Consider the following 27943-nt stretch of genomic DNA (forward strand, 5'->3'; position numbering starts at 1 on the left):
GACGGCCCTTGCTACAGATGGGGAGAGGGAAAAGCGGAACCGCAGCAGGCTCTCTGCTCTGGGGACCTTGGGGAAAGGGGTGGAATTGGCATACCCCTTCCAGCCCCCTGCCGTGAGCCACTCAGTGCAGGGGGCTGGGAGCACTCCCACGACCCCAGCCCACACCCCCAGCCCTCTGCCCTGACCCCTGCACCCCACTCACACATCCTCTGCCCTGACCCTGAACCCCCCACAGCCCTCTGTCCTGACCCCTGAACCCTCCTCACACACACCCAGCCCTAAACAATAGTTTAGTTATTTAGTTAGTTTAGTTAGTTACAATATATAAACGTATAGAGAGAGACCTTCTAAAAAACGTTAAAATGTAGTATTGGCACGTGAAACCTTAAATTAAAGTGAATAAATGAAGACTCGGCACACCAATTCTAAAAGGTTGTCGACCCCTGATGTAGCGCTTGATAGGAAATGAGAGATGATAAATAGGTTGGTGATTGACTGTGAAGGTACTTGAAAGTGAATACAAGCATTTTGTGTTTGACATGAGAGAGAGAAGAAGGAGCTTGTGGAAGGATTCAAAAAGAGGGGTGACAAGATAAAAGCAATGAGCTAAGAAAGTGAATACAAGCAGTTTCTGTTTGATGTGAGAGAGAAGGAGGTGCCTGGGGAGGCATTCAAAGTGAGGAGTGACAATGTCAAAGCAACAAGCTAAGAAAGTTATCTTTGCACCAGCATTCTGAATGGATATGCACAGGGCAAGACTGCAAGGCCAAAGAGAACAATATTGTAGTAGCTGATATATGAAATGATGAGAGTTTGAATGAGAATTTTAGTTGTACAAATGGTTAAGAAAGGCCACATCTTAGATGTTATAAAGAAAGAATTGGCAAGATTTACGTATAAAATGAGGAGCTATAGAGAGGTCCAAATTGCAGATGACACCTTGTATCAATATTTGTCTGGAGAAAGGGAAATGAGCAGTTTCAATAAGAACAGTTGTCAAAATTAGTAGATTACAGTTTTGCTAGTTTATTTTCTGATTATTAATATTCTAAGACTATTGGCTAGCCACATACTTACCCTGGTTAAACTTAATGCACTATTACCACATCCAACTATTCATTTGGAAGTAACTTATATTTCATTTATTTTCTGAAACTTTTCATCACATATGCACTATATACTATACTGTACTGAAACGAAGATCCCATTTGTTCCTTAGCTGAACATGCAACAGTCAGACACTAGATGGTGCCAAGAGACCATCTGGAAAAGACAAAATGAAATCTGAGTGCAGGAACTCCTAATCAAGATTAGAAAGGGTCTGAGAAACAAACAATCACAAAGGGCCCAATTCTGATTTCATCAGGATTATTCACAGAGTAAGGTGAGCAAGGGTGACAGAATTAGGCCCAAAGTGATATACACAGCTGAAAAATAGTGTAGTAATACGAATAGATTATGGACTTTTTGTGCCTGGAACTGTGATGACACTCTGACATTTCTATGCTGCTACATATAATTATAAAATTATTTTAAAAACAAAATTTATGACCAAAGAATGTAGAAATACTCTCATGCAAAAAAGCATGGCTGAGCTGGGGGAAGACACAAAAATTGTTATTTGTTATATTATGATAGAATCTAAGCCCTGTTCAGGATCAGGACCCACTGTGGGAATTGATTACTCCCACCTCTTCTGGTTCAGAGATACCAGTAATTTACACTTTATAAATCCCTATATGGAATTTGATAAATTCCAGATAGTCATCCATTTTTCCTCAAATTAATTATTACATTTATTTAATATTTACTTTGGGATTGGGGCCTTATTGTGCTAGGCACTGGGTGCATATATATTGAAAAGACAGTTGCTGCCCCAAAGAGCTTTTAATCAGTACAATAATGCTATGGACTCCATCACCTCAGTAAGAAGTTAATACATTTATTCACCACTCTATGAAATATCATCTCCTTAAATCAGAGGTCCCCAAACTGTGGGGTGCACCCATGTAGGGGGGCATGGAGGAACTTTTGGAGGGGCGTAGCGGGGCCTAGGCCAGCCCCCACAGGGGGTAGGGAGGGATAGCCATCTAGCCCTGTTCTGCCCTCAAATCTGGTCCAACCCTGGCTCCCGGCTAACTTCAGAGCCCCTGCTACACAACCCCATCTTAGTGTGCAGGTGGCAGAGTCTGCCTCGGTGCACCGGAGGCTGATCCTGGCAGAAACCAGGAGAGACCTCCTGGATTACAAGCAGGGAAACTGGGTGGATCCCTGGGTGCTTGGTCGGCGCATGGGGCTCTCCATCCCTCAGACTCTCCTGTTCATATTCCAGAAGATGGGGGCAGCCTTATTGCCCACCTCTTGGGTTTTCCTTGAGCGGGTCCTGCGAGAGGGTGTCCCCCGCTCACTCCAGACCTCTGGTTCTCCGACCTTTTCATAAGGCTCCTATCCTGCAAGCCCCTCCCCCCAGCCCCCTCTTTTCTGCAACCCAAGCCATCTGCTTGCAGTGCAGCCATTTCACTTCCGAACCACGCCTGGGAACAACTCTACATGCTCGTGCTCCACACATTTCACTTCCTCACCCTCCTGTTCCACCCCAAGTGGCAAGACCTTTTACCACCTGTGGAGGGTGAAGGAGCCCAGTGGGCCAGCCTCCCAGAATTCAATACATCTCCATTCCCAGTCCGGACCCAGTCCCGCCCCCAGCCCCAGCCCCTCACCATGGCTCCATTTGTAGCCCCAGACTCAACCCTCTTACCCCTCTCAGTAGCGCTCCCCCCCAGCACTCCCGGCTCCCAGTGGTGTTGTGGGCGCAGACAGGGGTAAGGGGGAGTGCAACTATGAAATGTTTGGGGAACACTGTCTTAAATGCTTCTTACATATGTTCTTTCTTCTCTTATCTAGATTATCTAGGCAATTCTGTTTCACCCATAACTGTCGTTCTAATCACCAATTTAAACCTTATCAGCTAATTCCTATCTGGCCAGTAACCTGAAATAATTAAAAATATAAAATAACTATTAACATATTTATTTTAAAATACTAACCTTAGCTAGCTTAAGTACTTCAATCTTGTTACTGCTTATGAACAACAAATCAGAACTAGGAGTTTTGCCTGAATGAAGAGCAAAAGTTCTTTTCTATAGTAGCGCAGGTCAGCAACCCTGTTACTCTTCTGTTTCAGTCTGGCATTCTTTGTGTATGTCTATGATGAAATACAGAAATCTGGATTCTTATTTCTATTCTAATATTAAAATAAAAGCCTCACTCAGAATGGTTTTTGAAAGAGACATTTCCAGTTTTCCCGTGGGACTGTTTTGAGAGCTGGAAGCAATGCAGGTCAAGGGAAGTTAGTAAATAACTATTTTTTCACTATTGTAGAGAATTGGTATATTACTACAAACTACCTAAATTAATCCACCTCTTCAATAAAAATTTGGCAAACAAATATAGAAAAGAAAAAACAGAAACAGAAAGATTAAGCACTAACCTGAGACTACAACAGAATTTATATCACCCTAGGTTATTACATAAACTAAGTGGTTTCTGATTTATACAAACAGTCACATAGGAGCTTTTTCCACTGTGCATCCCAGGTAATTTCCTAAGAAGAAAAGCCATTAACTACCTTGAGCCTATAAACTGATTATGTATGGTATAAAAACTTAAATAGTATAGAATAGAAAATAGTTTCCTTTGATTTACTGGCTGGCTAACTTTATTTGTTACGATTTGATTGTTTAATGCTGCAGGTGGACTGACTTTGTAGGTTATGTAGATATGATTTTACTGCAACTAGGTGGTTATTACTATGTTGTTGTAATTGTCAGGTTGACTGGAGCTCTTTGTATAGATTTTTTTAATATTATTTAAATCTAAATAAATATTGTAACCTATTAGACTAGTCATACTGTACCCCAATAACACTTACATTGCAATGGTGTTGGAATGGAAAATCACAGAAATTAAAATATACTTTGGAGATTTAGAATAAGATTTTTTTAAATGGGTACATAAAATTTCAGCTCCTAAATCCATCTTTAGGCACCAAATTAATGGCCTGATTTTCAAAAAAGATGAACACCCATCAGCTCCCATAAAAATAAGAAAGAACTGGTGGGTGCTCAGTATTTTTGAAAATCATGACACTTGTTCTGGTGCCAAAAAATGGACTTGGAGACTAACTTTAGCATCCTAGCATCTGAAACAAATTATAATTTTCCCAAACCAGCAACTGGAAGAAACATATTTTCAGGGGGAGTTATTTTATTTTTTTTATTTATGCAAAATTAAGAAGAGGTGCCTATCCAAAGTTCTTGGCATCCCTGGCACAAGTTCCAAAAATAAAATTAAAATTATAGTGCTCTCCCAATTTAAGGCTACTCCTCAACGAATTACTCTGCAGCAAATAAGAAAAATCTTTAGGACATTAGGGGGTACCATAGCCCCACATATACATAACTTAATTTTATGTCTGGGGATTAGAACAATTCATCTTCTTTGTGTCCAAAACAAACAGGAAGCCGTCTAAAAATAAAGCAATAACAACTCTTGGACTTGTTCCCTCATGCAAGATTGTCATATACTTCTGCATAGATATTCAAAGACAGGAAATCATGATCATTTAGTGGAGCAAAAGAAATTACCCAGTCAAACTGGGTTCTGTAAACTCCAAGGAGCTATAAAAATAGGAGAGTAAGGGAAGGAATATGAACAACTCACCCCTGAGTCTTTATTGAAATCTTGACTAATTGTTCAAGCTTATGCTCTGGGAAAATTTCAACTCAAATCTCTAATGGATGATGACACTTTTAATTCAAACTCGAAAATAAAACCCAACATAGAAGAGATGCCACAATTAGTTCATGGTAGAATTACTTTAATTCAAAATCCCTTGAACAGTTGAATGCTATTAGGATATCCCCTTCCTTGGCCCCTACCATTTTTGCCTTGCAAGCCATAACTTATTCTTTTGGGGCTTCACTATGCCCCTTCCTACAATATATCCCAGGTACCTAGCCTCTGCTAGCCCTATGGCGCATTTAGCGGGATTAGCAGTGAGGCCAGTCTGCCTTAAGGTGCGCAGTACTGCCTCAACTTTCTCCAAGTGGGTTCCCCAGTCTGGCGTATGGATGATGACATCATCTAGGTATGCAGCTGCATAACTAGTATGGGGGCGCAGCAGCTTATCCATGAGGCGCTGGAATGTGGCTGGGGCCCCATGTAGCCCAAAAGGGAGGATGGTGTACTGGAATAGCCCATCTGGGGTGGAGAATGCTGTCTTTTCTTTAGCTTCTTTGGTCAGAGGAATCTGCCAGTACCCTTTTGTCAGATCCAGTATAGTCAAGAATCGGGCACTACCCAGTCAGTCAACCAATTCGTCGATGCGTGGTATGGGGTATGCATCAAACTGGGATATTTAATTCAGTTGGCGAAAGTCATTATAGAATCTCATGGTACTGTCAGGTTTAGACACTAGAACAATTGGACTGGACCAGTGACTGTAAGATTCTTCAATAACCCCTAATTCTAACATTTTCTTTACTTCGGCCTTGATTTTCTCTCTTTTGGTTGCTGGGATTTGGTAGGGTCTCAATGTTACCTTGGCTCCGGGGATCGTGTGGATATGGTGATAGATCTCAGTCGTCCGCCCTGGTTTTGTAGAGAACACATCTCTGTTGCGATTAATCATGTTGGCTGCCTTGATCTTTTGGATCAGCGTCAAGTCGGATGATATCCTCACTTGCTTGTGTAAGTTATCCTCCTGGAGAAGGGTCTCCTGCATGACTAAGCATGTCTCTCGATCGTGACAAGGTTTTAGAAGATTGATGCGGTAAATTTGCTCCGATTTCCGGCGGCCTGGCTGCCGCACCTTATAGTTCACCTCTCCCACGGCTTCGATTATTTCATAGGGTCCCTGCCACTGGGCCAACAGTTTACTTTCTGCTGTGGGCACTAGTACCATCACCCGATCCCCTGGTTGGAACCATCGAAGCTTCGCTTGGTGGTTATAATGGGTTTGTTGGGTCTCCTGTGTTCTTTCCAAGTGTTCCTGTACAATGGGCATAACTCGGGCTATCCGATCTCTCATCTGCAGTACATGCTCAACTATGTTCCTTCCGGGATTTGGCTCTTCTTCCCAGGCTTCTCTGGCTATATCCAATATGCCCCGAGGGTGGTGCCCATATAGTAGTTCGAATGGAGAGAAACCCATGGAGGCTTGCGGAAGCTCCCAGATGGCGAACATGAGGTAAGGCACTAGGGTATCCCAATCTTTCCCATCCCGGCTCACCACTTTCCTGATCATGGCCTTGATGGTCCTTTTGAACCTTTCCTCAAGGCCATCTGTTTGTGGGTGGTATACAGAGGTCCATAGGGCTTGTACATGGAGCAATGAACAGAGATCTTTCATCAACTTGGACATGAAAGGTGTCCCTTGATCAATCAATATCTCCTTGGGTAGCCCAACCCGGGCAAAGATCTGTACTAGTTCCTTAGCTATAGTCTTGGAAGCTGTGTTGCGCAGGGGAACAGCTTCCGGGTACTGGGTTGCATAGTCCAGTACAACAAGCACATGTTGGTAGCCCCGAGCTGTCTTCTCTAGGGGCCCTACCAGATCCATGGCTATCCGTTCAAAAGGAACCTCTATTATTGGAAGAGGTTATCAAAGGAGCCCGCAAGTGCGGGCGAGGGCTATGTAACTGACACTCCGGACAAGAGGTGCAGTATCGCCGGACATCTTCAAGTACTCCTGGCCAGAAGAACCTCTGCAGGATCCATGCCTGGATTTTCTCAACCCCTAGGTGTCCTCCAAACAGGTGACTGTGGGCAAGACTCAATATGGCTTTTTGATGTTTTCGTGGCACCAGAAGTTGTTGTATCTCTTGCTCCTGCATTTGCACCACGCGGTACAGGAGATCTTTCTTCACTATAAAGTAAGGTCTGGGACCCCGGACCTTTCCATCCATGGGTATCCCATCCCAATCTCAGCCACCTCTTTCCTGGCGTTATCATATCTGGGGTCCTCCGCCTAGTCCTGCCCAAAAGTCTCTCTCCTGGGACTAACCTGCCCAAGCTCCCAGGGGCCGGCTTCTGCTTCTTCCAACGGCTTGCCGCCGTTATGGCTGGGGGCAGCTTCTGGCTCACCTTCTGTGGTGGAAGTTTCTCTGTTGGCTGCTCACATCCACCTGCCTACTAGAGAGGTCTTCTGGCCCTGGGTCAGGGTCCGGGTTCCCAAGGCCTTTGCGGCCTTCTTCTCCTTTTTTGTCTTCCAGGTCTTTCGGGGGGCTGAGAACAGACCCTGAAAAATCTCAGCAAACATCAGGGGTTGACATTCCACCGGTGACAAGTCGCTGTCCTCAGGGTCCCCACCTCCTTCCAACCTCTCCGGGGGGAGTAAATTATCAAACCCTGGATAGTCCCTCCCTATGACTACAGGATATGGGAGTTTAGGAACTACGCCCACGGTCACCTCAATGGGGTTTCCCTGAACCTCTATCTCCACTGGGATGGTGGGGTAATGGCTCACAGCCCTATGCACGCACGTCACTGCTACGCGTTTGGCTTGTAGCTGCTGACTATTTTTTACCAGCTTACCCGATATGAGGGTGATAGTATTCCCAGAGTCCACAAGCACTGTAGTCTCTGCTCCATTTATCCTCACTGGCCTGGTGTAATTATGCAGGGCTAATGCGACCCCCACGAGGTGGATAAGGGCACATGGGACCTCCTAATCCCCCAAGTTACATTGCATAGGCTCCTCGGTGCTGGGACACTGTGCTGCTATGTGTCCCCACTCCCCACATGCCTAACATCTATAATTGCTTTTAACCACTCCCCTATCCCGGGGGTTAGGGAGTTTAGTCCCGGGGCTCCCCCCACTCAGGCCATTCCCTTCCTTCTGGGATCCCTGCTGGTTTCGTCCCCCTCTTCTTCCACCTAGGACTCCCCAGGGGTTTGGCTGCCCAACCTTCCAGGGTTGGGGTCAGGTGCTTGCTTCGAAAGGGGCCTTCCTTGGGTAGTTGGGTCAGTCCCCTGGCTGTCATCCGTCTTTCTACCAGTGTGATCATCTCATCATACGTGGATGGATCGTTCTGGCCTACCCATTTGCGGAGATCTGGCGGCAGTCCCCGCATCTAATGGTCTATGACCAGGGTTTCCAAAATCTCCCCCGGCCTGCACACCTCGGGCTGTAACCACTTCCGTTCAAGGTGTATGAGGTCGAATAGCTGGGACCTCAGGGGTTTGTTCTCCTGGTATTTCCACTCATGGAACCCCTGGGCCCTTACTGCTGTCGTTACCCCTGCTTGTGCTAGGATCTCTGCCTTCAGACGGGTATAGTCAGTGGCATCTGTGGCAGGCAAGTCAAAGTAGGCCTTCTGGGCCTCTCCACACAAAAAAGGGGCGAGGATGCTGGCCCACTGCTCCTGGGGCCGCTCCTCACGCTGAGCAGTCCTTTCAAATGAGAGGAGATATGCCTCTACGTCATCTCCTGACGTCATCTTTGGCAGACAACCAGTGGCCCTCAGAGTTTGCGTCCCGTCGGACCCCTGGGCCTGGGTGGTGAGGATCTTCAGCTGGTCCATCACCTCTCTCAAGAGAGCATCATCTTGGGTCGCCTGGCTCATCAATAATTAATTGGTTTCCTGCTGTAGCCGCATAGACTCCTGTTGTGCCATTGCCTGAACCCGGGTGGCCTCCTGCTGGACTGCCGTGGCTTGTACCAGAGCTCTTACCACCTCCTCCATTGTGGTACAAAGCAAACAAACAAAAACAAACAACAAAAAAATTCCAAACCCCCAGTGCAATTTTAAAAAAAAAAAAAAAAAACCTCTTTCTTCCGCCACACTGTGAACGAAATCCCATTGCTCATACCAGTTGTGACAAAGCTCTATCCTTGCCTCCGTGGGTGCCGCGTTTCCTGGCGGATTTCGCTAGCCTCAGAGGCTCACTGTGACCCTTCACGTAACCCTTCTTTCTCTAGAGACAAGGGCCACAGTCTACTGAGCCATTTTCATCATAAGCCAGGAAGGGAGGTGAGGAGAAGTTATCCTTCCTTGCACAGCCTCTGTTGTCTCCCAGTCTCAGTGATTAATCAGGAGGCAAAGGTGGGGGGGGAACCCGGGCCCACCCTCTACTCCGGGCTCCAGCCCAGGGTCCCTAATAGTGTCAGCCATGGTAGCTGACATTTTAGAAACATGACATGTACAATTCCCTGGGCTACTTCTTCCACAGCAGCCCTCACTTCCTCAAGCTCCACTTCACCCTTACCTCAGGGCCTCCTTCCTTGTGCCTGATATGGTATGTACTACTCAGCCTCTCCAACCGCGCAACTTGTTCCCACAGCTCCTGACATGCACACCCACCTGACTAACTGGGAGGCTTTTAATTAGTTTGAGCCAGCCCCTGATTGGCTTCAAGTGTCCCAATCAACCTAGCCTTCTCCCTGCCTTCTGGAAAGTTCTTAATTGGCCCCAGGTGTCTTAATTGACCTGGAGCAGTTGCCATTTCACTTATCCTAGTACCAAGGATTTGTTTAGCCTGGAGCTAATATATCTATCTCCCACTACTTTTCCATAGCCATCTGGCCTTGCCCCGTTACAATATATTTGATTATGTGATTTTATGATATTATATGATTCATACAAAATAAACTACATAAAAAAGAAAATAATATGCATTGTAAAATCAAGCTCTTTAAAGTTAGAAAATGCCAGAATAAGGCTGGCCTTGTAACCTTAGTTTTGCCGTCATTCTGTACATATTAATTATGACATAGTCTTTAATTACAGGATCACATACTATTTTCTCCACAGGACCTTTGTCTCACTGAGTGCACAGGATGGTCAAATGAGATTATAACTGTATCTTACCTCCCTCTAACAACATATGCCGTTTTCCATGTTCCCCATGCAACTCCAGCTCTACATCTTTATACTATGTCTGCATAGAATCGTAGGACTGGAAAGGAGCTCAAGAGGTCATCTAGTGCAGTCCCTTATACTCAAGACAGGATTACATATTGTCTAGATCATCCCTGACAGGTGTTTGTCTAACCTGCTCTTAAAAATCTCCAATGATAGACATGCCACAACCTCCCTAGGTAATTTATTCCAGTGCTTAACTACCCTGACAGTTAGAAAGTTTTTCCTAATGTCCAACCTAAACCACACTTGCTGCAATTTAAGACCATTGCTTCTTGTCCTATCCTCAGAGGTTAAGAAGAATAATTTTTCTCCCTCCTCCTTATAACAAACATTTATATATTTGAAAACTGTTATCATGTCCACCCTTAGTCTTCTCTTCTCCAGACTAAACAAACCCAATTTTTTCAACTTTTTCTCATAGGTAATTTTTTTAGACCTTTAATCATTTATGTTGCTCTTCTCTGGACTTTCTCCAATTTGTCCACATCTTTCCTGAAATGGACACAATACTCCAGTTGAGGCCTAACCAGCGTGGAGTAGAGCGGAAGAATTACTTCTTGTGTCTTGCTTACAACGCTCCTGCTAACAGTGGCGGATTTAGAGTTAGTGGGGCCCTGTGCACAGCTTCATTTTCGGGGGCCCCCCTTGGTTTTCAGCCAAGAAAAAGAACATTCTCTCCTATCTCCCCCTCCGCCCCCCATTTTTCATTCTTTTTTTTATCCTCCTCCTATATTATAAGTAATGGAAAGTAAATGAAAATAAAATGAGGTACCTTGATTGGGGCAGGGGATTGGGGTGCAGCTGGGGGTGTGGGGTGCAGGCTCTGGAAGGAAGTTTGGGCATGGGGTGCAGGCTCTGGGCTGGGGCAGGAGGTTGGGGTGCAGCAGGAGGGCAAGGGGGCAATGCTTACCTCGGGCAGCATGGCTCCCAAAGCAACTGGCACACACACCCCTCCGGCAGCAGCTCCTAGGCAGGGGCAGAGAGGGAGTCTCCGTGCGCTGCTGCCCACAGGCACTGCCCCCACAGCTCCCATTGGCCACAGTTCCCAGCCAATGGGAGCTGCGGAGACAACACTCAGGCGAAGACAGTGCATGGAGACACCACCTTCCCAGGGGCCACTGGGACATACTGGCCGCTTCCAGAAGTGGTGCAGAGGGAGGGAGGGAGGCAGAGCAGGCAGGGAGCCGCATTAGCTCTGCTGCGCTGCTGCTGGCACGTCTCTGCGTATGTGTTGCGGAAGGAGGGCAACGGGTCTCCGTGTGCTGCCCGGGGTGCGCAGAGACATAGAAGCAGCTGGCTGCTTCCGTGAGCAGCATAATGCCGCCAGCCACAGTATGCAGGCAGCCTGCCTGCCTGAGTCCTGCTGCACCGTGGGCCAGGACTCAGCACTGTCGTTGGGGGCCCCGTGCCACTACACGTGTTGTTTCATGGTAAATCTGCTCCTGCCCACTAATACGTCCCAAACTGATGTTTGGTTTTTTTGCAACTGTGTTACACAGTTGACTCATATTTAGATTGTGATCCACTATGACCCCCCAGATCCCTTTCCGCAATACTCCTTCCTAGGCAGTCATTTTCCATTTTGTATGTGTGCAGCTGATTGTTCCTTCCTGAGTGGAGTACTTTGCGTATTGGCACTATATTTGCCCTTTTCCAGTCCTCTGGAATCTCTCCCATCTTCCATGACTTTTCAAAGATAACTGCTAATGGCTCAGATATCTCCTCAGTCAGCTCCTTGAGTATTCTAGGATATATTTCATCAGGCCCTAGTGACTTGGAGACATCTAACTTGTCTAAGTAATTTTTTAACTTGTTCATTCCCTATTTTAGCCTCTGATCCTATCTCATTTTCACTGGCATTCACTGTCTTAGATGTCCAACGCCATTTAAGCTTGGAGTTGTAATTGCCAGCTTGCCTAGATGTACTGTGCTATCTCTATTTGAGTGATCACCTCAAAATAGCAGTGTGTCCATAGAAGCATGGGCGGTGCCTCGGCCTAGCCACTGAAGTACAAAACCAGGAAGCCAGGCGGGATTGTACTCAGCCTCAGCCTGTGCCACCAGGGACACACTGCTCTTTTTAGGCACTAGCTCAAGCTGGGAATCGCATGTCCCAGGCATAGCCTTATTCATATATTTAAGGACCCTTACTGTGCTCTGTGCAGCATTATTGATCCAGGGAGTTAGCAGCAAGTTGCCATACATCATCCTAAATAATAAGCCTCAGTGCAGACTGAGGTATTGCAATCTCCTTGAGGGATTCCTTAGAGAAGGGATCAGAGTATTTTAAACATGTAAAACTTATTTAGAGTTTTCCTAGCACTAGTCTTCTTCATCCCCCCCATTACCCTGAGACAGTATCTTAGGGAAGATACAGCACTGTGATCTACCCTAAGGACCTCTCCGAGTGGCAATCAAAAAGGAGAAAGTTAAGGTTGTATGGGATTGTTGGGTAGGAGGCCTGATTCTAACTGCATTTGCTTTCATTGAATTTCCTGGGTCTCTAATTTTTGTGCATTGGTTGAGAGTATTTCCTGGTTCTCAGAGGTTTCTGCTTTTGGCTGCCAAGTTTCATGGTCTGGGAGAGTACAAAGCACTGTTAAGTTAAGTAATCTTAAGTCCCCTTCAATAATGTGGTCATTGTTGGTTGGTTGTTTGTGTTAGCGAATAATTCCTTATCTGCCTTCAACCTGCAGAAATTCCTTGATACGGCTCTTGAACAAAAAAGAAAAGGAGGACTTGTGGCACCTTAGAGACTAACAAATTTATTTGAGCATAAGCTTTCGTGAGCTCCTTCTTCATCTCTGTAATGGCTGAGGTCTTTTATACCCATTCTGAATTGTATCCACTAAAGTGAACTTAATATTTTACTGTTCTGTATAATATGGATCTGTAAGGGTTGCTTTGTAATAGTTACTTTGTGTCAGGGACTCTATGGGTCTGGTCAAAAGACCACTGAAGTTAACTGAAAAATTCCAATTGACTTCAATGGGCTTTGAATCAGGTCCTATATGAATTACTTTAAAGAGGAATAAGAAAAACATGCGTGTTTATGCATAACATCAGAAGGTCAGACTTAGACAGGAGAAATTCAATATTTTATTAAATGCAGATTAGTATTCAAATAAACAATGGAACAGGGAAAGAAGGAATATCAGAATTAGGAATGTAAAATTTAACCGGTTAACCACTAAACTTGATGCTTATCAGTTTCAGTTCAGCACCTGAGGTCCCAGCTGCCGCCCCATGCATCCGGGGTCCTGGCTGCCGCACACACACCCCTGCACCTGGGGTTCTGGCTGTCAGCCCCATGCCCAGGGTCCCAGCTGCCAGTCCCACCAGTGGGACTACGCTGCCAGCCTCACGCCTGGGGTCCCAGCTGCCGGCCCCACACCAGGGGTCCTGGCTGTTGGCCCCATGGCCAGAATCCTGGCTGCCAGCCCCGCCGCTGGAACTCCACTTCCGGCCCCACATCTAGGGACGCCAGTGGCCTGAGTGGGGTGGTAGCAGTGATCCCCAGCATGAGGTCAGCAGTGGAGTCCCAGCAGCAGGACCAGCAGCTGGATTCTGAGAGTGGGCCTGGCACCAGGACACAGGCGGCAGGGGGGATCCCTGGGACACGAGCGGCAGCAGGGATCCCCAGGCACGAGGCGGCATCTGGGATCCCCGGTGCAGGGCAGCAGCAGAATCCCATGTAAAACATGGGGGTGCTGCAGCAGCACCCCCTGGTTCCCACATTAAACATTTAACCATTTAACCAATATAATTTTAATTGGTTACACGGTTAGGTTTTTTACATGCTATTTACATCCCTAATCAGAATTAACATACAACAATATGACTAAAACCTTGATTATATTCAAGGGCACCCTGGCTTAAAATAGGAAGCTCAGTATTGTTTTACCATATTCGCCTTTTTAATGGTGCACTGAATTAGATAAAAACTATATTACCACATCAAAGGAGAAAAAGCATATCTTCAGACAAAGGGTGGAAAGAGAAGATGAGACATCCCTTTCTGAGACATGGCCCACACAAACTTTCCATGCTTGCTTACAGTAGAAAAAAATCAGTTTCTGGCAAGTGGTGCTGTTGAACTGGTGCTTCATACAGTTTTAACAGTAAGTGTACCTGATGCTTTGTCTGCATAGGAAAGGTTTTTTCCATATAATCTAAAGGGTGAATTTAATCAGATATAGCTAAACTGATATAACCCACAGTGCGAACACTCTTATTCCAGTGTAAGGTTAGGTGGGGGAGGCTGTCTGTTTATTTTCCGGGGGCAGGGACGCTTGCTTTGGGTTATGTTTCTTGGAAAGGGGGTTAAATTCAACCCCCAAAAGCTATTCTTATGTTAGAATATGCGTGTCCACACAGGGCATTATACTATACAATTATATTAACATTTTCTCATGTAGACAAGGACTGTGGACATATCATGGTCAGCAAACCATGGTTAAAACCTGCTTCAATTACTGAAATGGTGCTGTACATGATTTGTCCTGATCTGCACTTACAGCTGTGTTCAGCTGTACTAGTTGCTGACATCCGTTGTTAGCATAGGGGGCATTTTGTAGTGTAGAAAAATCCTTATATATAAATGCTAGAATGCTAGTTGACAGCTTGTTAAGGCAAAGAGAAATTCTGTCTCTCAGAATGATCAGTTAACAAAGGATAGCATTCCTTTTGCAGGGGTTAGTTTAGTTATATTTATCATCTATTTAACTTTTGTTTGTGGTTTTCACTTTGTTTTCAATGCTATATCAAATCAACTTTGGCATAATTTAACCACAAATAGATGTGATGACTTCAACTGGTACAATCTCACTTAGGGCATGTCTACACTACAGACTTAAGTCAACTTATGTTAGATCTACTTACAGCGACTGGAGTAATTACTATGCACTACCCTCCTTCTGTCGGTGGTGTGCGTCCTCACCAGGAGCACTTCTACCAACTGAAGAGGGGCAGTGTGGGAGGCTGAGAGTCAGGGCTCTGAGCTCTGCACACCTCCACACTGGGAGCATAGGCGGTGGCTTCTGCTCCCGCTGGTGGGTGCTCGACCCCGCTCTGCCCCTCGCCCTGCCCTGCCCCCACCCCTTCTATGAGGCCCCTCCCATGCCCCACCCCCATTCCAACCCCTTCCCCAAAGTCCCCACTCCAACTCCGCTCCCTCCCTGCCCCTATTCCGACTTCTTCCCCAAATCCCCACCCCAGCCCTGCCTCCTCGCCTGAGCATGACACGTTCCTGCTCCTCCCCCACCCTCCCGGAGCTTGCTACACTGCCAAACAGCTGTTTGGTGGTGGCCAGGTGGGAAGCGCTGGGAGGTAGATAGAGGAGCGGGGATGTGGTGCGCTGGGGGGGAGGCAGAGGAGAAGGTGGGGTGGGAGAGGGAGGGGAGCTTGGCTGCTGGTCGGTGCAGAGCACCCACTAATTTTTCCCCATAGGTGCTCCAGCCCCGGAGCACCCACGGAGTCGGCGCCTATGACTGGGAGCCCAGCTGTCCCTTCTCCCCTCCCCAGGCTCTTGGCTCCTTGCTCCCAGCCTGGAGTCGGGGCAGCACCCGTGCCTCTCTGTTTCCTGAGCAAGGAGCCTCAGGGCAGCAGTATGGAGCCGTGAAATTGACAAGACAGTCAACTGCCAATGTAAGTAATGCAGTGTCTACACAGACACTGCGTCGCCCTAACTACATCAACATAAGCCCTATGCCTCTTGTGGAGGTGGAGTTATTATGTTGGTGTAATAGGGCACTTACATCAGCAGGACAAGACTGTGGTGTGTACACTGACATAATTAGGTCAACATAAGCTGTTTTAGGCTGACCTAACCCTGTAGTAAACACCAGGCCGTAGTCACCTCAGAGATAAGGAAAGTAACTTCTAAACTTACAGGAGATAGTAGTAACAGTGAGCATTTGGTCAAAGGGCTGCCATCCCTTCCCCACACAGTACTGCTAGTTAACTGGCATAGGCATTTATGAGTAGAGGGAGAGCCTTACAAACTGAGACGTGCCTAGTCGGGCTATCCTCTCACTAGCTTTTCTACATAGCCTTAGATCCATTTATTGTCTCCATTGCAGGTTCCCTGGCCCTCTCCTGCCCCAAATACAGCCACCCCTGCAGCGGTTTCCTGGTATGTTCCCAGACCTGCAGATATCCCACAACAAGCATTCTGCTTTCAAGAGATAGTACCTAGTTTTGGCCAAAGTTGAACTAATTTAAAAATAAAGTTACTATTTGAGATGATTGGTACAAAGGCTTTTCAACATCATGTATTTGCAAAGCACATATCCTTTTATTGATGTACTTTCCTCAGAGACATTGCAAAAATACCAATAGAACAATACTTTGAAAAATATCACAATATATAAGCAGCTCTGATAGGAATAGAACAAAGGTTCTGTTGTTGTGCTCCACAACAGAACAAATAAGGAAAGAAAAGAGAAGCAACAGAAAAAAATCCTCACTAATTAAAAGAAGTGGAGCAGAGAGACTACGATCAGACTTTTCATATGTTTGTTTCAACTGGGTGTTAATAACTAAAGATATGCAATCTAGGCATGCGTAGTGACTAGTCATTCCAATAAATACATATTGCATAATGGTATAACTGGATTTCCTGACTAAGTATGTCCGGCCCCTGAAACGTTTATGTCCTACTTCGGGAATTTCCAAAGTGTTATGCAAATTGGTGCCAGCAGCATATCCAAATTATGTGGTTTCACTTACAAACATAAATGGAAACAAACTGAGTTTTATCCCAGTTCCTTGTTTTGTCTCTCCTGACAATGAAAGCTGGCAGCACAGCCTACCTAATTTAATTATTTCTAAGAGAATCTGTTTCTCCCAGTCTTAAAACTTAGGTCATAAATAAGAGAGGCCAAAAATAGTGTATGCTTGGTTTCACAACTGCAAACATTCATCTGCGAATAAATGAATGTTGCAATCAAGAATTTCCAAAACACTACGTAAATGCCAGTAGTCATCAACAAATTATGCAATTTCACTTCCGGTTTATCTAAACACATACAGGAGACATACTCCATAGCTTTTACTTTACATAGTGACCTGCTCAGTCATCTTGATCAATTTCAGGTTTAAATATAGTATTTTTATGTACATACATATATGACAATGAAAATATGCTTCACCAAAATGCTGCAGAGTCTGGCTTTTGCTTGGATTGGAAATCTTTAGAATGTTTGTTGACAGGTACTAAAAATGTTTAATAAAAAAATTTTACATTTTTATTATGACCCATTGGTTAATCATGATTTTTTTCCATTTGAATTGTAGCTGTACATGTAAGAGAGCTTATTCCTTCACTCTCCCACTTCCCTGGTCCTTCTCGCATGAACAGAGAGCAACAATACCCAAAGTCTGAAGGTGCAAACAATTCGATGTTTATTGGGGTGAACTTCCAGCAAGCTTAAATCCAAGTTCCTTTTTCCTTATTTTTGAATCCCAACTTACTTCCTGTTTGCCCCTAATTTATATAGTAATATTCTTAGCTATACCTTAACCAATCATTCTACTGAAATTTAACTAACCAATCCTAACATATTGTAACATGCAAAAAGAAAAGCAGTACTTGTGGCACCTTAGAGACTAACAAATTTATTAGAGCATAAGCTTTCGTGAGCTACAGCTCACTTCATCGGATCGTAATGCATCCGATGAAGTGAGCTGTAGCTCACGAAAGCTTATGCTCTAATAAATTTGTTAATCTCTAAGATGCCACAAGTACTGCTTTTCTTTTTGCGAATACAGACTAACACGGCTGCTACTCTGAAACCTGTCATATTGTAACATGATTAGCTAACCAATTATATCCCACCACCTTAATTTGTTTACACCCAGCAAAGTTAATTATACAGCAGACAGAAACAATCACAGAACCAGACAGAGACCAGGCCAATAAACAATAACAAAGTGGGAACTATAATGACAAAACAATACAGAAGTGAGGATTTCACAACTACATCTATAAAGACATAAGGGTTTCCCAGCTGTGTCTATTGATAAGTGAGTTCTTACCAGACAGAAAACTATCAACCTAAATTTCCTTTTACATCTTCTAGGCTCTTCCCTTTCTCTGGAGGTGATAGATCGGATCAGCTTCCTAACAGGCCCAGATTGACTAGTTTGGAATGTGAGGATGTGACCGGTCGCTTCCCAGCTTATGGCTGCCTCTGCTGCTTAGCCAAAGGCATTGGCCTAAGAACAGGGCCTCAGACTGTCACAGTGAGAGAAGGCCCTTTCACAGGTTCTTTCTTGTATAGCTCTATTACTAGGTAAATGATAAACATATACCTACATTCTTAAAGTATAGGCCTTTACAGACAGGCCTGAATATCTATATCCTAACAGTACAACACAATACAAATAATAGTGATTTTTTTTTCCTTACAATGTCTCTTAAAACACAAATTTCTGTCATGCTGGATAAACAAAAAGGCTCTTTTGGTGTAATTTTCAACATGATCTAAACAGAAATCACAAAGTCTGTATGTTGTATAGTTACCACTTATGCAACATATCTACAGCTTGTTATGCTCCTGTCTGTTTTAGGACATGACTGTCTTACAATTCAAACCATTATAGGGACCCTGTTGCAACCTAGTTTTATTCTGTAGTGTAAATTAAATCTTATCTCTATTACCAAGCCATTCTAAAGCCTTGGATAGTCCAAAGTTTTAGCACTGTTCAACCATATGGTCAACATCTTATCTACACTGTAGTCTGGAATCAGATTATAACCAGGTACCCTGGCATGGTTCTGTTTAAAGAGCAGATGGGCCCTCAGTGACAGAGATTTATCATGATTCAGAGGCTGAATAACTATCTGAAGGTAATTTCCCATACAGCCTTTTATGTACAACATTGCACTTTTATGTTGCAACATGCAACACTGCTGAATATATGCAACTGGGGCTGGGGGAGGGGTCACCTTCCTCTGAACCAGGCTATTGGCCCTGCCAAAGGCAGTATATGAGATTTGGTAGACTAGGGCCTGAGCTGGTTTGTCAAATCCTATATTCTTAAATTTTGAAACGTTCCTTTTATTACCATATTCTCTTTGTCCACTATGACAGAGCATGTGTAGCCTAAAGCTGACTCACCACTGTGTGCACTTTGTAAGTGTCTCCATGTGGGCCAAACTGGTGAGATAACTGACAAAATACCAGGTTATTAACCAGCTAACAAGGTGTTCCAGCTCTTCAGCTGAGGACACTTGAAAAACTTGCAGAAAGAGGAAGGAAGAAAGGGCTAGAGAAACCCAGGATCTTAGGGAGGTGAGCACTTTTCTCTTGTGCCTAGAGACAAGTTAAAAAAGCATTATGTAGGAGGGCAAGGACTGGTATAGCACATTGTAAATAAAGCCCACGGTGGTGAACTAGGGTGACCAAATGTCCTGATATTAGGGGTTTTGTCTTATATATGCAACTATCCCCTCACCCGGAAAAAAATAGGGTCCTGATTTTTCACACTCATTCTCTGGTCACCCTATGATGAACCAATGCAGGAGCGTGTGAGGATTGTCTGTGGAGAGGAATCCAGAGTGAGGGAGGCCTGCTCTTTGACTTTCCTGTTCCATATTTATTAAAATTAATAAATACAGCCATAAAGCCTCCAATGGAATCACTCAGAGCTACATGGGTGTAGAGGGACAGAACTAAGCTTTATGTCATCAGTCTTGTCCCAACCTTTTTTTTCTTTTCATGATTCTAACAACAACAGACCACTTTCAATTTAGAAAGCCAAAGATAGCACTGTACACAGGAGGATAACAGCACTGAATTGTCTTCTGGGGCATCATACATATTTCACAGATATTGCATCACCTGACCCTGTCATACGAGGCATCAGAAGTGGTGCTCATGAACATAATCCTCAGGAAAAAAATCTAGGCCGCACCTGATTAATTTTCTTGTCTCCTTATAAAAGGTTTTCATTTATCATAGCACTCAGAACTGCAGTAACATTATTTTCTTAAACAGCTTAGAACATAAGAACGGCCATACTTGGTCAGACCAATGATCCATCTAGCCCTGTCTCTGACAGTGGCCAGTGCCAAGTGCTTGTCATTGGGAGTGAACAGAACAGGGCAGTTTATTGAGTGATCTATCCCCTGTCATCTAGTCCCAGCTTCTAGCAGTCAGAAGTTTAGGGACACCCAGGGCATGGAATTGCATCCATAACCATCTTGGCTAATAGGTCCATCAATGGCTCTCAGAAACGTATCAAGTTCTTTTTTTAACCCAGTTATAATTTTAGTACAGTCATAGTTTGGGGGAATGTAGAGGGAGCATTGCCCCCCCCAAAAACGGGGGGGTCTTACAAGTGGTCAAGTGACACTTGTAACTTCCCTTACCAATTTCTGTGACTGGGGGAGCTTGCTCTGCTCTGCCTGCCCTGGGTAGGGGGGAGGTTTTGTCCTTCCCACACTGCACCTCCTCCTCCCTCCACCGGCGCACATTTCAGCTCAGGGGATGGAGGAGGCAGGACAGAGGCAGCTGTTCTCCTGTACTCTGGGTCACTGCCCAGGCATCTTGCTGCTGTCTCCTGGTCCCAGTCCCCACCTGTTTCCTGTACAATGGTGGGTGCCTGGGGGGACAGGGCAAGGAGGGCTGGAGGAAGTCTTTAAACCATGATTTAAGGACTTCAATAGCTCAGACATAGGTGAGGTTTTTCATAGGAGTGGGTGGGTGAGATTCTGTGGCCTGCGCTGTGCAGGAGTTCGGACTAGATGATCAGAATGGTCCCTTCTGACCTTAGTATCTATGAATCTATGAAAGGGGGTGGGAGTAAGAGACAATGGGATTGGCTGGGGCCAGGGACAGTGGGGGGAGGAGATGTGGAAGAGAAGGAGATACGGGAATGGGTGGGGGGAAGCAGGAGCCGGGCATATGGCATCCCCTCGACAGCAGCAGCAGCCCCAGGAGGCAGGCAGCTGCAGCAGCATATGAGCAGCAACATCGCTGCAGCAGCCGATGCCAGAGTAGTGGCCAGCAGCAGCTGGGGCTCCCCCATTAAGACAGCCTGTCTCCCCCAGCGTCGGCAGCCCAAGTACCACTCCAGGCGGGCCAAAGGAATTGTCTTAAGAACATAAGAACGGCCATACAGGTCAGACCAAAGGTCCATCCAGCCCAGTACCCTGTCTACCGACAGTGGCCAATGCCAGCTGCCCCAGAGGGAGTGAACCTAACAGGTAATGATCTAGTGATCTCTCTCCTGCCAGCCGTCTCCACCTCTAACAAACAAAGGCTAGGGACACCATTCCTTACCCATCCTGGCTAATAGCCATTAATGGACTTAGCCTCCAGGAATTTATCCAGTTCTCTTTTAAACCCTGTTATAGTCCTAGCCTTCACAACCTCCTCAGGCAAAGAGTTCCACAGGTTGACTGTGCACTGTGTGAAGAAGAATGTCCTTTTATTTGTTTTAAATCTGCTGCCCATTAATTTAATTTGGTGGCCCCTAGTTCTTATATTATGGAAACAAGTAAATAACTTTTCCTTATTCACTTTCTGTACACCATTCATAATTTTATATACCTCTATCATATCCTACCTTAGTCTCCTCTTTTCCAAGCTGAAAAGTCCTAGCCTCTTTAATCTCTCCTCATATGGAACCCGTTCCAAATCCCTAATCATTTTAGTTGCCCTTTCCTGAACCTTTTCTAATGCCAGTATATCTTTTTTGAGATGAGGGGACCACATCTGTACGCAGTATTCTAGATGTGGGCATATCATGGATTTACACAAGGGCAATAAGATATTCTCCATCTTATTCCCTTTTTTAATGATTCCTAACATCCCATTTGCATTTTTTGACTGCCACTGCACACTGCGTGGATGTCTTCAGAGAACTATCCATGATGACTCCAAGATCTTTCTCCTGATTAGTTGTAGCTAAATTAGCCCATCATATTGTATGTATAGTTGGGGTTATTTTTTCCAATGTGCGTTACTTTACATTTATCCACATTAAATTTCATTTGTCATTTTGTTGCCCAATCACTTAGTTTGGTGAGATCTTTTTGAAGTTCTTCACAGTCTGCTTTGGTCTTAACTATCTTGAGCAGTTTAGTGTCATCTGCAAACTTTGCCACCTCTCTGTTTACCCCTTTCTCCAGATCATTTATGAATAAGTTGAATAGGATTGGTCCTAGGACTGACCCTTGCAGAACACCACTAGTTTCCCCTCCCCATTCTGAAAATGTACCATTTATTCCTACCCTTTGTTCCCTGTCTTTTAACCAGTTCTCAATCCATGAAAGGATATTCCCTCTTATCCCATGACAGCTTAATTTATGTAAGAGCCTTTGGTGAGGGACCTTGTCAAAGGCTTTCTGGAAATCTAAGTACACTATGTCCACTGGATCCCCCTTGTCCACATGTTTGTTGACCCCCTCAAAGAACTCTAATAAATTAGTAAGACATGATTTCCCTTTACAGAAACCATGTTGACTTTTGCGCAACAATTTATGTTCTTCTTTGTGTCTGACAATTTTATTCTTTACTACTGGTTCAACTTATTTGCCCGGTACTGACGTTAGACTTACAGGTCTGTAATGCTGGGATCACCTCTAGAGCCTTTTTAAATATTGGCATTACATTAGCTATCTTCCCGTCATTGGGTACAGTAGCTGATTTAAAGGACAGGTTACAAACCATAGTTAATAGTTCCGCAATTTCACATTTGAGTTTTTTCAGAACTCTTGGGTGAATGCCATCTGGTCCCAGTGACTTGTTACTGTTAAGTTCCTCAATTAATTCCAAAACCTCCTCTAGTGACACTTCAGTCTGTGATAATTCCTCAGATTTGTCACCTACAAAAGACAGCTCAGGTTTGGGAATCTCCCTTACTCCTCAGCCGTGAAGACTGAAGCAAAGAATTCATTTAGTTTCTCTGCGATGACTTTATTGTCTTTAAGTGCTCCTTTTGTATCTTGATTGACCAGGGGCCCATGATGTACTTAAAAAACATTTTGTTATTACCTTCTGAGTTTTTGGCTAGCTATTCTTCAAACTCCTTTTTGGCTTTTCTTATTACGTTTTTACATTTAATTTGGCAGTGTTTATGCTCCTTTCTATTTACCTCACTAGCGTTTGACTTCCACTTTTTAAAACATCACAAATTTTTTTTTTTTATCCCTCACTGCTTCTTTTACATGGTTGTTAAGCCACGGTGGCTCTTTTTTAGTTCTTTTACTGTGTTTTTTAATTTGGGGTATACACTTAAGCTGAGCATTAGCTTCAGCATGCACATGTGTATGCATGTGCACATGGACACTTTGCTTCCCTCCCCCACTCCGGCCATATAACAGTCAAACTATGCCTATGAGTTTTGGCCTTCACATCATCTCCTGACAACAAATTTCACAGGTTTATTGTGCATTGTGTGAAGTACTTCCTTATGTTTGTTTTAAACCTGCTGCCTATTAATTTCATTGGGTGATCCCTGGTTCTTGTGTTATGTGAAGGGGTAAATAACACTTCCTTATGCATTTTCCTTTTTCAATTCTAATATATATATAGAGAGAGAGAGACAGATGGAGCAATCAGACCTGCATGCAGTATTCAAGCTGTGCGCATACCATGGATTTATAGAGTGGCATTATGATATTTTCTGTCTTATTAGCTATCCCTTTCCTAATGGTTCCTAACATTGTTAGCTTTTTTGACTGCCGCTGCACATTGAGTGGATGTTTTCAGAGAACTATCTACAATGACTCCAAGATGACCCCATCATTTTGTATGTATAGTTTGAATTCTGTTTTCCAATGTGCATTACTTTGTATTTATCAGCATTGTGCATTATCTGCCACTTTCTTGACCAGTCACCAGTTTTTTGAGATCCTTTAGTAACCCTTTGCAGTCAGCTTTGGACTAAACTGTCTTGAGTACTTTTGTATTGTCTTCAAACTTTGCCACCTCGCTGTTTACCCCTTTTTCAAGACCATTTATTAATATGTTGAACAACACTGGTCCCAGCACAGATCCTTCGGGGACCCTGCTATTTACTTCTCTCCACTGTGAAAACTGACCATTTATTCCTCTCCTTTGTACCTTCCCTCATATCCCATGACAGCTTACTTTTCCTTAAGAGTCTTTGGTGAGGAACCTGGTCAAAGACTTTCTGAAAGTCGAAGTATACTATATCCATGGGATCACCCTTTCCACATGTTTATTGACTCTCTCAAAGAATTCTAATAGACTGGTGAAGCATGATTTCCCTTTACAAAAGCCATGTTGACTTTTCCCCAATATATTGTGTCTGATCATTCTGTTCTTTACTATAGTTTCAACCAATTTGCCTCATACTGAAGTTAGGCTTCACTGGCCTATAATTGCCAAAATCACCCTTGGAGCCTTTTTAAAAAATTGGTATTACATTAGTTATCTGCTACTCATCTGATAGAAAGGCTGATTTGAATGATAAGACCAACATAAAGAACTCATTTAGCTTCTCCAAAATGGTCATATCTTCTCTGAGTGCTCTTTTAGCACCTCAATCACGTAGTGGCCCCACTGCTTGTTTGGCAGGCTTCCTGCTTCTGCTGTACTTAAAAAAAATATTGCTTTTTTAGTTTTTGTCTTTTGCTAGTTGCTCTTCAAATTCTTTTTGGCCTGCCTAATTATACTATTACACTTGACTTGCCAGAGTTTATGTTCCTATTTTCCTCAGTAGGTTTTGACTTCCACTTTTTAAAAGATGTCTTTTTGTCACTAACTGCCTCTTTTACTCTATTACTTAGCCACGGTGGCATTTTTTGGCTCTATTACTGTTTGTTTGTTTATTTGGGGTGTATATTTAGTTTGAGCCTTTTGTGATGTTCTTCAAAAGCTTCCATGCACCTTGAACTCATTTCACTCTTGTGCCTGTTCCTTTTAATTTCCATTTAACCAGCCTTCTCATTTTCATGTAATTTCTCATTTGGAATTTAATGCTACTGTGGTGGGCTTCTTTGGAATCCCCCCACCCCCAAGTATGTTAAATTTAATTACATTATGGTTGATATTACCAAGTGTTTCAGCTGGTCACCTCTTGAACCAGATGCTGTGCATCCCATAAGACTAAATCACAAATTGCTTCTCCATTAGTGGGTTCCAGGACTAGCTGCCCAAGAAGCAGTCATTAATAGTATCTAGAAATGTAATTTCTGCATCCCATCCTGAGGTGACTTGCTCCCAATCAATACGGGGATAGTTGAAGTCCCCTATTATTTTGGGGGTTTCTGTTTTTGTTGCCTCTCTAATCTCACTGAGCATTTCAAAGTCACCATCCTAGTCAGGTAGTTGGTCTGATGCTGGCTGACCAGGTGCTAGTTCATGCGAAGGCCCGTAAGCCTCAACTGAACACTGGCCAATACATAGTTGGAAACCAGTCTGGCTCACCTGTGTTAATATTATTAAGTTTATAAGAATGTAGATTTTATGAAATGCTTGTAAGACACTGCATGTACTAATCTCACTTATAACATCTGTACCCCATGTTATAAAATGATATCAAGTGTTTGCATTGTAATCCTCTGTAATTGTGTCAGGTGAACTCATCCCACCACCATGAACTCTAGGAGGAAGGGGAAAACCCCTAAGACAAAGAAACTATCTTTATGCTGCTTGGACTTTAGGAGGGCATGATTTCCAAGCATATATTATAATAGCTATATGGCTTAATCAAAGTGAAGGGACTAGGCAGGGGGTAAAAGACAAGATCAGAGAGACAGACCTAAACTGTACAGGGAATTGGAGGCAGAAGTAAAAAGCTTAAAGTTTGGGAAGAAGGTGAGAGGAAGCTAATGATGGTACTTGAAGAGGGGCTGAATATAAGCCTGAATAGTAAGCAAGGGAGACCACCTTCGTGGCAGCAATTTGGTCAGATTGAAGGAAGGCTAGAGTGAGTGAGTGAGTATCTGGAAGACAAAAGAGTAGGTTGCAGTAATCACATTGAGCAATAATTGGGGCCTAGACAAGAGTTTTAGTAGTAGGACTGAACTAATGAATTTGAAATAATACAGAAGAGGGAATCTTGTAGATTTCAAAATTGCTGTTTAGCAGGCACAAAGAAGAGGACAACACAGGAAGTAAAGAAATAATTTAGCAGCAGGTTTTTTGGTTTTTTTCCCCCCCTTAAGGGAGCACAAGACATATAATTCATTACAATTTCTGTACAGAAAAGGCTACTGGAAAATGAAAAATTCCAACTTGGCAGGAAAAACCCCTACTCTCCTTCCAGCTGAGGGAGTCAAAAAGGAAAATCCCTGTCTGAAAATGAGTAAGCAAAGAGCTCAGCTGTCATAAAGGAAAGAGGAACAAAATCAGTGGATACTTTGACTTCAGCAATGTTTGTTTTCAAGTTATCTTAAGTGATGTTAGCCAATAGAACTTGTTGCTGCTGTTGAGCAATAAACTTTCACAATTTAACTAATGTTTTATTAAAAAAACCTAGATTTGCCGGGGGGGAGGGGGCGAGAATACACGCACACACACACACGCCCCCAGAAGACCTAGCAAAGTTCACAGAAAGATCTGTGATTTTTTTTATTTAAACATTTACAAAGTAGTGGAAAAATTCCCTACTTTCTACCAAATATTCCTAAAACAAAATCTGAAGACACACACACACACACACAAACTATATAGCCAGGATTATTAAACAATGACAAAACTAGAGAATTCTGGTGATATTTTGTTTTCTACTTTCTTTATATATACACATATACACCTATTAATTTCCACACATAGTTTCATAGAGTTTAAGGCCAGAAGGGACCAGTAGATCATCTAGTCCAGTGATTGTCAACTGGGGTACCGTACATGTACCCCTGGGGGTACTCAGATCTTCCAGGGGGGTACATCAACTCACTAGCTGAAGACAAAAAAGCTATTTTATGATGGACAAGCTCCCCCCACCACAAGCCTTTATCTGTACTACAAAAACAGACCCACAAAAGGTTTAAGCTCTAGCATAGTTGGGGGCTATAGTGTAGTTAGCACACAAATTTGTCCAAGTAACCTGCCAGCACAACCATAGTAGTTAAAACCATTAAAAAAAAATAGCTGTGTAACACCCAGAGAGACAATTGAATCCAGTTAATTTTGAGACTCAAGAAACAGCACTGCACCACAATTTATCCTCAAGCACCTAGATCAGGAATCTAATCATGGTAAGAGGCACACTCGTAAGTCTGGACATTCCTGCCAAAGCAGCTACTTATCTTAGTAGCTGCCTGGTGGCAAAAGACACTAATCAACTGTGAAGGAGATAAACACTTTCTAATCACCGGGTTGGTGAAACAGTTACTGGGTAGTTATAATGTATATGTAATTAAGCAACCTTTGAAAAGCCTTAAGACTGAAACATCAATGATCTCTCATGCTTTAGGTGATTTTTTTTGTTTGTTTGTTTTACTTCAGATATACAAATGTTTTATTTATTAAAGTATTTGGGACCAACCAACAAAATTTCCCTTAGAGGAATGAGAGAACAAGTTGCATCTTCATCAGAAAAATGAAAATTTCACTATTCAAACCTGAAAGTTGCCTGGAATAAACAACCCGTTAAAAACAGAGTTATGGTGGCAATTAGAACATGAAAGGAGATCTGTCTAGAACATACTGAATCACAGCTCCTGAAAAATAAGGAAAGTTCTACAAGTTTCAACTATTCCTTTGTTTAAGCTTGTGTCAGTGGTCGAGGGACATCTACATAGAACACATCACTGGACATCGGCAATACCAGGAGGGATGACCTGGAGTGCCGATGAGAAGTGCAGTCAGGAAAGTAAATACTTTCCTCATGGATTCAAGTATCAGAGGGGTAGCTATGTTAGTCTGTATCCACAAAAATGAGGAGTCTGGTGGCACCTCAAAGACTAACAGACTTATTTGGGCATAAGCTTTTGTGGGTAAAAAACCCCTATTCTTCAAATGTGAAGAGGTATTGACACCTCCTCCTCAATTATTGGGAGTGGACCACATCCACCCTGACTAAGTTGGCCTTCAACA

At 43.7% G+C, this 27943-nt stretch overlaps 1 long non-coding RNA gene across 1 annotated transcript; it reads left to right on the forward strand.

The window, feature by feature from the left end:
- The first annotated feature begins 314 nt into the window (after window positions 1-314).
- On the forward strand, window positions 315-27433 carry LOC122459292. The gene is made up of 2 exons (XR_006279870.1): window positions 315-1384; window positions 27353-27433. It is a non-coding gene; the product is annotated as an uncharacterized LOC122459292 (long non-coding RNA).
- Window positions 27434-27943: the final 510 nt, after the last annotated feature.

This window comes from Dermochelys coriacea, chromosome 3 (assembly GCF_009764565.3).
Source record: "Dermochelys coriacea isolate rDerCor1 chromosome 3, rDerCor1.pri.v4, whole genome shotgun sequence".
NCBI lineage: Eukaryota > Metazoa > Chordata > Testudines > Dermochelyidae > Dermochelys > Dermochelys coriacea.